Source organism: Drosophila arizonae, chromosome 4 (assembly GCF_054131065.1).
Source record: "Drosophila arizonae isolate 15081-1271.41 chromosome 4, UAZ_ARI_1.0, whole genome shotgun sequence".
Taxonomy (NCBI): Eukaryota; Metazoa; Arthropoda; class Insecta; order Diptera; family Drosophilidae; genus Drosophila; species Drosophila arizonae.
Window position 1 is genome coordinate 3620080 of NC_142924.1, and position 13928 is coordinate 3634007.

The 13928-nt window shown below is 38.3% G+C and overlaps 1 protein-coding gene and 3 long non-coding RNA genes across 4 annotated transcripts in view; 3 read left to right on the forward strand and 1 right to left on the reverse strand.

The window, feature by feature from the left end:
• Positions 1-13928, forward strand: part of slow (epidermal growth factor-like protein slowdown) — a 29236-nt gene that overhangs the window by 9936 nt on the left and 5372 nt on the right.
• On the forward strand, positions 3-3621 carry LOC149268994 (uncharacterized). Its single transcript, XR_016269644.1, has 2 exons — positions 3-3030; positions 3094-3621. It is a non-coding gene; the product is annotated as an uncharacterized LOC149268994 (long non-coding RNA).
• On the forward strand, positions 8051-11600 carry LOC149268995 (uncharacterized). Its single transcript, XR_016269643.1, has 2 exons — positions 8051-9769; positions 9878-11600. It is a non-coding gene; the product is annotated as an uncharacterized LOC149268995 (long non-coding RNA).
• On the reverse strand, positions 10915-11935 carry LOC149268996 (uncharacterized). Its single transcript, XR_016269642.1, has 2 exons — positions 11433-11935; positions 10915-11167 (listed from the first exon to the last, which is right to left on the reverse strand). It is a non-coding gene; the product is annotated as an uncharacterized LOC149268996 (long non-coding RNA).

Here is a 13928-nt window from a genome sequence, read left to right on the forward strand (position 1 = left end):
ATTTTGTTGTTTAAAACTACTGTTTGTCCATATCGATAAATATCGATGGATATCCATTTAATATTAATGACATAGTATATCATTACTATCGGTCATGCTAATCCAAAAACTTTCTAGGGTATTTTGTTGTTGAATAAATAAATGTATTCTACTGTTTGTCAATATTGATAAATATAGATAGATATCGATTTAATATAAATGACGTAGTATATCATTACTATCGGTCATGCTCATCCAAAAACATTCTAGGTTATTTTGTTGTTGAATAAATAAAATTATTATACTGTTTATCAATATCGATAAATATAAATATATATAAATATCGATAAATATTGATAGATATCGATTTATTATAAATGACATAGTATATCATTACTATCGGTCAGGTTCATCCAAAAACTTTCTAGGGTATCTTTGCAAACTGGATGTTAGCTTCCATAAATCTGATTATAGAATTATCATCGCTATAACTTTACTAAATAGTTACACATTTATACTCCTCACCTTCCCAGCAGCCTACAGGGTATGCGTGTAGTCACAACACTAGCCGTTTTGCTCTTCCGCTGGGCGTATGCAATTGCATTTAGTCGTGGTCCGGCCCAGTCCAATATTCAAGGCTGCTCATGCGATAAATTTTCACCTTTACCTTTAGCTTCAGCTGATGTTGTTGCTGTTGTTGTTGCTGCTGGCCTGGCTGGCTGCCCCCAAGCAGCGGGCTTATCTGAATGCTCATAAATTATTTAAATGTGAAATGTTTCAATGTCGCAAGACGCAGCCCAACGAGCAACAACTGTCGCTGCTGCCGCCGCGTCGATGGCTGCTCCTCTCTATGGTCGCTTCAAATGTCAGCCTTATTAGCTTCAAGGCTAAGTGGCTGGCGAGTTGTTTCGATTGTTATGTCAATTGCAACAAATCAATGCGCACTTGTTGAGGTTGTTGTTGCAGCCATACTCCTTTAATGCAACATGCCAGAGAGCCAAAGTAGTGAGACGGCTAAGATTGCGTCTGGCATTGACTTGAGCTGAGTAAGTGCCTCAAGAGTTCTGCGTCATTGTCTCTCCTTACGGAGAGGTAATGAACTTTAACGAGTTTTCAATTGGCAATGCTGATACTTTGTAATTGGAATTAATGTGCGTCTACTTAAGGGCAGTTGCATGCCAAGCCGCAGTCACAAATGCCAAATGGCAATCAAGAATCGACAACGGCAATTGCCATTTGCCAATTGGCATACGTTGCGTATGCGCAATCTGCAGCAGGAGCAGCGCCGCGGCGCTGCAATTGAAGGTGTTGCTCTGCTTGCTGTTGTTGTAGTTGTTGTTGTTGTTGCTAGTTATGACACATTTTGATTTATGTGGCAGCTACAACAGCAACAACAACTGCCAAAAAGCGCCAGCAGGCATGTAAAACATTCGCATCATCAGTCATAAATTGCTGGCATACAGCACAGTGGCACAAATGCAGCTACTCTCGAACAAAATTTATATATAGAAACACACTTATGTACTGCTTGACGACGCTGAGAGCCTACCCAAAAAAATTTTGTATTTCATTTCATTTCTGAGAGGTTTCGTAAAGACCATATAATTATATAATAATTTTTTTTTTATATAATCTAAATTGAATTCAGATAGTCGTTATTTAAATTTAAATCAAAAAATATTGATTGGGGGGCCTGCTCATCACGCCGCCTCTCCCCCCTATCTTCAAAATCCTACCTACATTTTCTCTTCCAATTCTCTAATTCACATGAACCTAATTCGAACCGGGTCTCTCTGTGTTAGTAAGTCAGGTACCTTCTCACTAGGCCACACCCGGCTCCACATTTCAGTAGTCTAATATTCTATATGAAATATATGTGTATATATTTTTAAAAATTCTGATAAATTCAAATCTGAAAATATTGATTGGGGGGCTGCTCACCAAGCCGCCTCTCCCCCTAACTTCCAAAACCTATCCACTTTCTTTCTTCTAATTCCCTAATTCACATGAGCTCACTGTGTATTCGAACCGGGTCTCTCTGTGTTAGTAAGTCAGGTACCTTCTCACTAGGCCACACCCGGCTCCACATTTCGGCAGTCTAATATTCTATATGAAATATATGTGTATATATTTTTAAAAATTCTGATAAATTCAAATCTGAATATATTGATTGGGGGGGCTGCTCATCACGCCGCCTCTCTCCCCACTATCTTCAAAATCTATCTACCATTTTCTCTACCAATTCCCTAATTCGAACCGGGTCTCTCTGTGTTAGTAAGTCAGGTACCTTCTCACTAGGCCACACCCGGCTCCACATTTCGGTAGTCTAATATTCTATATGAAATATATGTGTATATATTTTTAAAAATTCTGATAAATTCCAATCTGAAAATATTGATTGGGGGGCTGCTCACCAAGCCGCCTCTCCCCCTAACTTCCAAAACCTATCCACTTTCTCTCTTCTAATTCCCTAATTCACATGAGCTCACTGTGTATTCGAACCGGGTCTCTCTGTGTTAGTAAGTCAGGTACCTTCTCACTAGGCCACACCCGGCTCCAAATGTTTTATTTCAAATATCCTATATGAATTGCCTGGCAGCCCTTAGCCTACTGCGATTCATTTTCGTTTTACTGATCAAAAATATATGAAAATGTATTGATTTTATTTTAAATATTATTAATAAAATTTATTATTTTACTATATTTGAGATAGGATTCGAGCCTAGCTTGATGAATATGTATAAATATAAAAAAAAAAAAAAACAACTTTTATAAAAATTGTAGTTTTTATATATCTGTTATGGTTTGAACCCGGACGACATCATTTTTAGTGTGCCAAGCTAATCCAGTTCCAATCCGGATTGTTTCTATCTGATATACTTTTATAGTTCAAGTAGGCTTGGACTTAAAAGTAATTCATTAATAAATTGATTTATATATATTTAGAGCGCGATAAAAATTTGATAATTTTCTTAGCTGAGATTCCGAGTTCTTGTTATTCGATATGTGTACCACTGTGCTGGGCGCTTGCTCACGTAGGCGATAGTCACGGTAACAATAACAGCAACGATAACAAATTTGATGGTGCCTTGCCTCTATTTCTATTTATTTAAGCGCTGCACGTGCAGCACCAGGCAGCAGCAGCAAAACTGCAAAGTTGCAACTTGCAACTTGCTGGCTGCAAGTTATTTGCCGCTTGTTGCTGCAACAGTGGATATGGAAATGACTGCTCATATTGCATTCACACGCACCTCCTCGCCGCCCCCAGCTGAATTGAGCGACTGGATCTAATGGACAGGGCAACGTTTCAATTGCGATTGCCGCCGGGCTGTAATGCGGTGTTAATCAGCGTCATATATGCGCCGATTTGCTGATATGAAACTATGTTCAGAGTCCGAAAGCGGAGACTGATGGGCTCAGCAGATACCCTGTAGCAGAAAAGCACTTTCGGGAATACTTACATCTTTTTTTAATTTCAATTTATAGGGAATTTGTTTTTATATCTCTATATATTTTTAAGAGTCGCTCTGTAAAGACTATATTAAAATCTTATTAATCTAAAATCTCTAATGATTTCAAAATAATCAAATAATAAAAAATTTACGGTGTATGGAATATGGGGTTTGACCCCTATATAAATAATTGTTATATATGTCGGATATTTCTGCAGATTAGATAATTTTGTGGAGTGCAGCGTGTTCCTGCACTGTTGCCCTTCTTCCTCTTGCTAATCAACTGTCCGATTTTCACTAGTACGTTCGATTACATCTATCGTAACCAACTGGCAACCTCGTCAGGACCACACTCGATATTAGTGTTAATTAACATCTCACTCTATCAATATTACCCAATACTATGCATGAACCGATATATCGATAAGATATTCTATTCGAATAATACTGTCATCTCCGACACGGCCATTCTGACGTTCACACGTCCTCGTGTGCTACAAACTAAAGACTAATAAGATAAACTAAACAGCAATATGCATAGCTCAACTTAAAAGACAAATAAATCCAAACCTATTACTTTGAATCAAAATCCAGTTAATTTCAATTTTCTCAAGTAGGTCATTCAATTGACTGTGTCTCTAAGATAGAACAATTATTTTCGTGATGTATCCGGTAGCAAAAGGATTTCCACTAGTTATGTGAGGTTTACTTAGATCATCAGGACAACAACCCACTCAAAATCTTACTATACGTGCCTACCAGCGACTCAATAGGATAACACATTAACTCGTGTCCCTAATAGCTTTAGTAGTTAAGTCACATATCAGCAAGATTCCTCGGCATAGTGTCTGATATCTCACATGTTAGACTCCACTAACATGTCACTGACGTCTTTTTCAACGCCTTCATTGACGTCTCTTTCAACGCCTTCATTGACGTCTCTTTCAACGCCGTCTCTACACATTTCCAACTCAATGGGAATCCCCTCCGCCGGCATACACTCAACGACTCATAACGGTCTCCACCGAGAACCTCTGTCACTAAGAACGCACCTTTAAAATTTGGGATCTAATTTAGTTTGGTGTCTTTCCTCATTCTTGAGCAGTGCATAATCGCCAACCTTAAATCTTACAATTTTTGACTTATATTTGTCGAATCGCATTCTGTTATACTGTCTCTTATTCTTTAGGTTTATCGACATACATATCTCTCGTTTTCTGAAATTTCAGTTATTTAAAAAAATACCCTCGAAACATAGAATTTAACTTTGTCTGATGTCTCTTGGAATTATTAACCAGTACAAAATCACACCTTTTAAACCTGACTACTTTAGCATTATTTATCCACTTTTTTTTTTTTTTTTTTTTTTTTTTTTTTTAATTAGCTTTTATGCAAATCTATCTTTAATTCACCACAGTCAAATGTAATTGGAAAGATTTAACCTTGGAACAGCATACTTATCTTCGGTTCATCTGCCACACATATTTCAGTCACACAATTTCACTCCACACAATTAAGATGTTGATTCTCCACTAGTGCCCGTACATGTTAAGCCATATTTGTAAGCGAAAAGTTGATCCCACTTCTGATGTCGGATATTTCTGCAGATTAGATAATTTTGTGGAGTGCAGCGTGTTCCTGCACTGTTGCCCTTCTTCCTCTTGCTAATCAACTGTCCGATTTTCACTAGTACGTTCGATTACATCTATCGTAACCAACTGGCAACCTCGTCAGGACCACACTCGATATTAGTGTTAATTAACATCTCACTCTATCAATATTACCCAATACTATGCATGAACCGATATATCGATAAGATATTCTATTCGAATAATACTGTCATCTCCGACATATATATTTATATATAAAACTATAAGTTGCTGTGGAAACTTGAGAATATATTCTTCTCTTTTTTACAATTCCAATATACTAGTGGTAATTCTGTACCACTCACACGGAATGTGCGGCAGATGAGCTCCGGGCCTTGTTGTATTCTAATATTCTATATTATAAAAGCTGTTTTATTTTGTTATAATTTAAATTCAAATCAGAAAATATTGATTGGGGGGCTGCTCATCACGCCGCCTCTCCCCCTCACTTCCAAATCTACTCCAACATTTTCTCTTCCAATTCCCCTATTTCACATGATATCCACTTTTGTATCCGAACCGGGTCTCTCTGTGTTAGTAAGTCAGGTACCTTCTCACTAGGCCACACCCGGCTCCACATTTCGGTAGTCTAATATTCTATATGAAATATATGTGTATATATTTTTAAAAATTCTGATAAATTCAAATCAGAAAATATTGATTGGGGGCTGCTCATCACACCGCCTCTCCCACCTATCTTCAAAATCTATCTACATTTTCTCTTCCAATTCCCTAATTCACATGAACCTAATTCGAACCGGGTCTCTCTGTGTTAGTAAGTCAGGTACCTTCTCACTAGGCCACACCCGGCTCCAAATGTTTTATTTCAAATATCCTATATGAATTGCCTGGCGCCGCTTAGCCTACTGCGATTAATTTTCGTTTTACTGATCAAAAATATATGAAAATGTAGTTATTTTATTTGATATATTGTATTAAAAATCTATCATTATACGTGTGAAGGGAAAATGTTTATTGGGGTGCTCGCTTCCTTCAGTCGATCCGATATTTCATAGAAATATTACATTCACCACTACTATCCACTGAGCCACATCCGGCTCCGACATTTGTATCCTTTTTATACCCTGAACCATTTTCAATGGGAAATCAGGGTATAATGGTTTTTAAAGTTTGAATGGAGAATAAATGTATTATTATTTTAAAAATTATTATTATTATTATTTTTTTTTTTTGTGTATGGGTTGGGGTTTGAACCTTAACTACAGTGTGAACAAAAGGAAATGTATACTAGAAATTTTGTTAAAATTAATGTGTTTCTGGGAAATTATACTTCTTCTTCTTCAGTAATTAAATAGAATATTGATTTTGTTTGGGGAATTATTCTATTAACCTTATAAACGCTGGTGGACCGAGCTTATGGGGTAATTTATTTTATTTAAATTGAAACTTAATATAATATATTTCTATACCCACTTGCCCTTCAAGAGCCTTACAAGCTCAATGGTTTCCGTCATATTTGCTCTGAAATATACCCAACACTGCCAATGGGTATCAGCAGCTGCCCTGCATACCCAACTCTCTCTCGCTCTCTCTCTTTCCCAGTCCTTCTGTCTCCTCTGCTGATCTTTTCAATTTATAGCTATACTGAGCATGTTGCTCGCAATTTGTTGTTGTTGTGGCTGCCTGTCGCAGCTGACAATTGATGGATGTCTTTTTTTTTTTAAATTTGTTTGTGTGGCGCACGCTTTGATGGGGAGCTTTGATTTCGTTTTTCTACAGTAGGAATTGTTTTTTATTTTCTTTTTTGGGGGGAACTCACGAGCTGGAAGTTTTTTGGCTGCATTAATTATGCGAGGTGCTCGCTGTGGCAGCCAGCCCGCATCGAATGGAATGGAAAGGCCACTTGCTGCAGTTGCTGCATCTGGTGTAGGCAACAAAGCAAAGCCTTGACTTCAATAGCAACAACATGCAGCTAGACTAGCATTTGCAACAATTGGCAACAACTGCTTAAATCGAATGAGACAACAATGCAACCAGCAACAATTGCAAGAACAACAAAAGCAACAACAGCAGCTGAGAGTTATGTGCACTTAAAGCAACTTTGTGACCCTAAACTTTGCCACAAGCCGAACGCACACAGCTGAGCAAATTGCTTGTCAACAAACGATCGAAGGCGGCTGCAACATGGGGCATGCAGCCATGCAGCCAGCCAACAGCCCCGGCTAAAAGCCCAGCTCAGGAGTCTAGCCAATAATTACATAGACTGATTTGATATGCTGTGCTTGAGTTTTCCTGTATGCTCTGTGGAAATTCGTTGGGTTTTTTTTTTTTTTTTTTTTTTGCTGTGGCAGCGTGAAGAATTGGCCACGCCTACGCGTGCCTAAGCGTGGGCAACTGAGCTCTTATCTGTAGAGTCGCTCATGCCCATCTGGTTGGGGGCAAGGGCAAAGCCTTGGCCTAACCAGCACTGAACTTAATGAGTTTTCCACAAGCAGAAAAGAAGAAGACAGCGTTGAGTGTAAGTGCACAAAAGACACAATTTTAGAGGGTTTCAATATGACTATATTTGAAATATTAATATTTTTTTCTTTTTTAGAATTAGAAAATATATTTATTAAAATATTATTTGGTGCTGGTGTGCTCATCTCATCTTTCAACTTATAATTTTACATGACTCTCTCTCTCTCTCTCTCTCTCTCTGAGTATTTGAACCGGGTCTCTCTGTGCTAGTAAGTCAGGTACCTTCTCACTAGGCCACACACCCGGCTCCACATTTCGATAGTCTAATATTCTATATGAAATATATATGTATATATTTTTAAAAATTCTGATAAATTCAAATCAGAAAATACTGATTGGGGGGGCTGCTGCTGCTCATCAAGCCGCCTCTCCCCCCTATCTTCCAAAATCTATCTTCCAATTCCCTAATTCACACGAGCTCACTGTGTATTCGAACCGGGTCTCTCTGTGTTAGTAAGTCAGGTACCTTCTCACTAGGCCACACCCGGCTCCAAATGTTGTATTTCAAATATCCTATATGAATTGCCTGGCACCGCTTAGCCTACTGCGATTAATTTTTGTTTTACTGATCGAATATATGCAAATATATTTCTTTTATTTTATAAATTATTGATACAATCTATTATATTTGTAAAAAGGAAATGTTTATTGGGGTGCTTCGAGAGTTGTATGTCAAATATCCTATTTGACGATAGGATCGCGAAAAATATATATATTTAGAAGTAATATTTGTTTTGTTGTATGAAATAGGATTCGAACCTAGAGCTGATAGGGATTTTGTTGCTCCAGAGGTATGGGTTGGGATATTCAAACCTGCTCTCTTTGTGTTAGTAAGTCAGGTGGTACCTTCTCACTAGGCCACACCCGGCTCCATGTTATAGTAGTCTGATATTCTATATATATTCAAAAATTCTGAATATTATAAAAGTTGTTTTATTTTTAATTTAAATCAGAAAATATTGATTGTGGGGGCTGCTCTTCACGCCGCCTCTCCCGTTCTCTTTCCCAATCTACCTACATTTTCTACTCCATTTCCTAACTCACATGAGACCTACTTTGTATTCGAACCGGGTCTCTCTGTGTTAGTAAGTCAGGTACCTTCTCACTAGGCCACATCCGGCTCCACATTTCGATAGTCTAATATTCTATATGAAATATATATGTATATATTTTTAAAAATTCTGATAAATTCAAATCAGAAAATATTGATTGGGGCCTGCTCACCAAGCCGCCTCTCCCCCTAACTTCCAAAACCTATCCACTTTCTCTCTCTTCTAATTCCCTAATTCACACGAGCTCACTGTGTATTCGAACCTGGTCTCTCTGTGTTAGTAAGTCAGGTACCTTCTCACTAGGCCACACCCGGCTCCAAATTTTGTATTTCAAATATCCTATATGAATTGCCTGGCGGCGCTTAGCCTACTGATGTAAAGCTATAAAATGTAGTGATTTAAATTTTGTGAAGGAATTTCTAATTTTGTGAAGATGAAAAACTAACAACAATTTATTGAAAGTTTCATAATTAAAATGCACACAGAAAAACGAGAGTCTTATTGATTGTACAAATATACGATATCATGTTTGGTATTTACATTTTCTACTCCATTTCCTAACTCACATGAGACCTACTTTGTATTCGAACCGGGTCTCTCTGTGTTAGTAAGTCAGGTACCTTCTCACTAGGCCACATCCGGCTCCACATTTCGATAGTCTAATATTCTATATGAAATATATATGTATATATTTTTAAAAATTCTGATAAATTCAAATCAGAAAATATTGATTGGGGCCTGCTCACCAAGCCGCCTCTCCCCCTAACTTCCAAAACCTATCCACTTTCTCTCTCTTCTAATTCCCTAATTCACACGAGCTCACTGTGTATTCGAACCTGGTCTCTCTGTGTTAGTAAGTCAGGTACCTTCTCACTAGGCCACACCCGGCTCCAAATTTTGTATTTCAAATATCCTATATGAATTGCCTGGCGGCGCTTAGCCTACTGATGTAAAGCTATAAAATGTAGTGATTTAAATTTTGTGAAGGAATTTCTAATTTTGTGAAGATGAAAAACTAACAACAATTTATTGAAAGTTTCATAATTAAAATGCACACAGAAAAACGAGAGTCTTATTGATTGTACAAATATACGATATCATGTTTGGTATTTACAGTTGGATAAAGCATCAATGCAATTAGTGTGCCTAGAATTGAGTAAGTCACACACAATAAAGAGACCCGACAGACGGTCGGACGGACGGAGAGACGGAGATACGGTGACTTTGTATTTTGGTCTCTTTCAATAATTTGCAAATCACGCAGCTTCGCATCTCAAGTTGAAAATTGGGTTAATGCAATGCTCGAAGTCGGACGTCGACGTCGACGTTGGAGTCGGAGTTGGAGTTGGACAGTCGGACAGCTGGATATATAACAACATGCAAAACCAGTTGCTGGCGGGCGGGCAGGCGGTGCGACGGGTGTTGCATGTGTGACTTGACTTTTGTCTTGCGGGCATAAAAACACAAAAGACAACAAAACTGAGCGCCACACACACACACACACATACGTTCACATGCAGAGCGACAAGAACCACCCAAAAAGCGTGACGCACAAAATTCCATGCAACATGTTGAACAGATAAGACAAACACACACATACACACACACACAGCTGCAGTTGACTTATTTAATTATGTTGCAATTGTAAGCCAAGTAAAGAGTGAGAGCGAGCTAGTGATACCTAGCGAGGGGCTGGGTTTGGGGGGCTTTCCCCTACTAAACTCTGGACGTGTCTCTCTATTCGTGTAGCAACACTTGCTTTATAGGGCTTTCTATTCATTCATTCATTTGGTATGTAGTTATTGTTACCAAAAACTTTTCACGCGATTTTTTGATAACAATCTCTACACATTACACACACAGACACATACACTCTCTTCTTGAACAGCCGAAAATATGTTAATTTGATGAAAATTTGTTGTTGCTGTTCGTTTTCGTTGCGCTTTTGTTAGCAGTTTCTATAGAAAGAAATAAAGTGGAATCGTGAACCGGCGTGCTTGCATCTGCAACTGCAAAGCCTTAGGCCTTGCTAGAGATGGGTAAAATATCGTGCTTCTAAGAGGGGTGTATTAGTTTTGAAGCAATCGCACTGTAGCTCTTGGTTTCATCTATAGATAGATAAGTTGCTTGTAAGGCTCTGCTAAAGATGGGCAAAATGTCGTGCTTTTTCACGTATAGAGGAAGAGGGGTATAAGAGAAAAGGAGTATATAGGTTTTTCATCCAGTTGCAGCTTTGTATGATAAGCTACATTCGGATGGTATTTAATATTCTAATCTAGGAACGTGGCAAAAACAACATAATCGAAGAGTATATTGAGGTATATTGGGGTTTCAGATAGTATCTGTCTAGCTAGTTCGTATAACGGTTTCACTGGCATCGTTAACCGACTCTTTGTTAGTGAGTAAATTTGATTTCTTAATTATCTAGCTCGTGTCACGTTCTGAAACATCGCCTCTTGCTCACCCATCTCTGGGATGAGAGATTTAAGGTCTGTAGCTTCTGCAGTGCTCACGTTTGCCCACTAATCGGATTTTCGGCCCTGGCTCGACACGGCTGTTGTTTAAACAAGTTTGGGGCATTAATCATGCTTTACACCAGCCTCACACCAGCAGCAACAACAACAAGCAACAACAACCAACAACAGCAACAACCAGGCGTTGCAAGAGAATGAAAGGCCGCATTAGTAGGGCGCAACGCATTGACAGGCCCTTGGCCAAAGATCGCTTATCGCCCGATTACGATTATGTTGTTGTTGCTGTTGCTGTTGTCGTTGTTGTTGTTGTTGGGGAAATGCTGCAGAGACGCACGCCAAGCGTACAGTGAACCCATTTGGGCATCCACCACTTCCTTGGCATATAATCAGCTCCAACACTCGGATTAGCAGCTGCGGGGCTCTGCTGCTGCTGCTGCTTCTTCTTCTTCCATCTACTGCTTCATCGTGCTGCTCGTCTCACACTTGGCGAATGCAATTTTCATTTCACTTTTCCGCGGGCGCTGGAAAAGTCGTCTGCGGTGATTTTTATTGAATAATCTGCTGTGCAAGACAAATTTACGGCCAAATTAGAATTGAGTCTATGAGCTAAGTCAGAGGCGTGACTTGCTCTTTTTCGCTTACGCCGAAAGAGTTAGGGTAGCAAGAGAGTGTATTAGCTAGAGGACACAAAGTGATCAAGAAAAATGTTTGACTGCTATTGAATTTTTCTAATGATAATAGAGATGTATTTTTGTTTATTTATAGCAAAAATATAAACCGGATATATTTACAACCAGAGAAAATTTGACAAAGAAAACAAAACTCTGAATGTCTTATAAGCATTAAGAGTATGCCAATAAATTTATAAATATAAAAAAATGTTATAAAATAAATTATTAATTATTATTATTAAAATATTTCCTTTTGAGAAATATTTTTAAAATTTTCTAATTGCAGACTTTGTGTTCTGGATCCTCTATAAGATAGAAATTGAGAGATGGTTGAGATCGCTTCAATTTTTAAATATTTACAATGGGATTAAAATTCTGTCTTTAGAGATCAACTAGCCCTCGATTTAATTAATTAATAATATAAATTAATTAATTAATAATATAAATATGTCACGCTTGAAACACTTTTCCCATTTAGTAATGCAAAGGCAGCGCATTCAGCAGTCGGCCATTAGAGCTCCACTTTAACGACTTCGCTCTGAGTGCTGTAATAACTGTTGAGTGCAAAAATGAAAAAAGCAAACAAAATGCAAATAAATAAAACTAAAAGCTGGGCAAAGGCAAAGCGGCTGCTGCACTTGTGCCAAGGCATGGACATGCCTGAAATATTATTTGAGAAAGAAAAAAAAAAAAAAAAATGGGGAAAAAAATGAAAACAAATTCTGATGCAGTGCGTCGTACTCAACTGCTGCTGCTGCTTCTTCTTCTTCTTCAGAGGCGTTTCGCATTTAACGCTAAGTAAAAAGCCAAATAAAAAGGGGAAAATGTAACTGCAGCGGAGTGAAGAGGTGAAGGAGTCGAAGCAGCGTCGCAGCCTCAGAGTCAGCTCAGAGTCCAGGGTCTGTGACCAGGAAGCATGTCTAAAAATGTTGCTGTTGTTGTTGTGGTTGTTGTGTTCTTCTGCTTCTTCTTCTTCTACTTGTTGTGGCCGTTGTCGTGGTTGTCGTCATGTTACTGTTACCCCGGCTTGGTTGTGGGAGTTGCAGTGGTTGCCCTGGTAGCCGCTGCTGCTGCCTAATGATGCATTCGCTGCTCCGGCTGTGGCTCTGGCAGAATTTCGTAATTGCATTTTTGGCTGGGGCAGGCCAATTTAGATTCTAATTTCATGCCACAAATCAGATTAGTTGGCCACAATCACACAGGAATGGCCAAGTACAGTTAGATGGCCAAAGCCCGTCTGCCTCCACTCCTGCTGCCTGCTTCAGTCTTGACCTTAAATATTTTCAGCCATAAAGTATAGTTTTCTATGCAGTTTTCTTTCATTTTATTGAGACTTTTAGAGCTGTTAAGTGTCGCCAACGCTTGTCGCCTCTTAACTGTTTTTTTTTTTTTTTTTTTTGTAAACTCGTTTTCCACGGAAAATGACCCCCGGCTGCACGCAGCTCGTAAAAATGATTTAGCTTCGCCTCAAGTCGAGCGCTCAATAAAATCGAAGTCCCCCTTGTCCAGGCCCCTCTCAGATTTGCATAAATATAATAAATACATATAGTTGCATTGTGCTCGCCTCTCCTCACAAATTAAAAAATCAGTTGAAGCTGTTCCCACGAAAGACACTCGATTGCCCATTATGCCCAGCACAATGATGGCTGCCATAAAGCGGAGTCCATAAAAAGCCTTTGGTGTCGAAAGCTGTTTCAATTAAGGTTAATTTGGCCATATAAAAATCTCGTTAACTATTCGCACTTGGAGGTTTTTTCAATTTTGTCAACAAAGCTTCAAAGTGAGTTAAGACTATAATAATCTTAATATGGACATTGAGTTGCATTTCAATTTATATTCAAAATAGTTTTTATTTATATCTTGTAGTGATAAATATACGCCCTTCTATGCGATTTTCATGGCTTTTAGTTAAGTCTTCACATATTTGTTTTTTGTCACTTTGTTAAACTGTTTTTTGATAATAATCAAAATATTTATTAGCTCTTGCTGTATCAAGTCTCTTTCAGCTTTTGTTTCGGTTGCCTATCTATCTTGTTTCTTCACCTCTATTAGTCTGTATCTTATTCCATATTTTGTTTATTTTTCATTCATAATATCTGAAACTATCTTTCTTAATATCTTCAGTTATGTTTTTCGCTTTCTCGTTCACTGTTTTATCTATAGCTCTCTA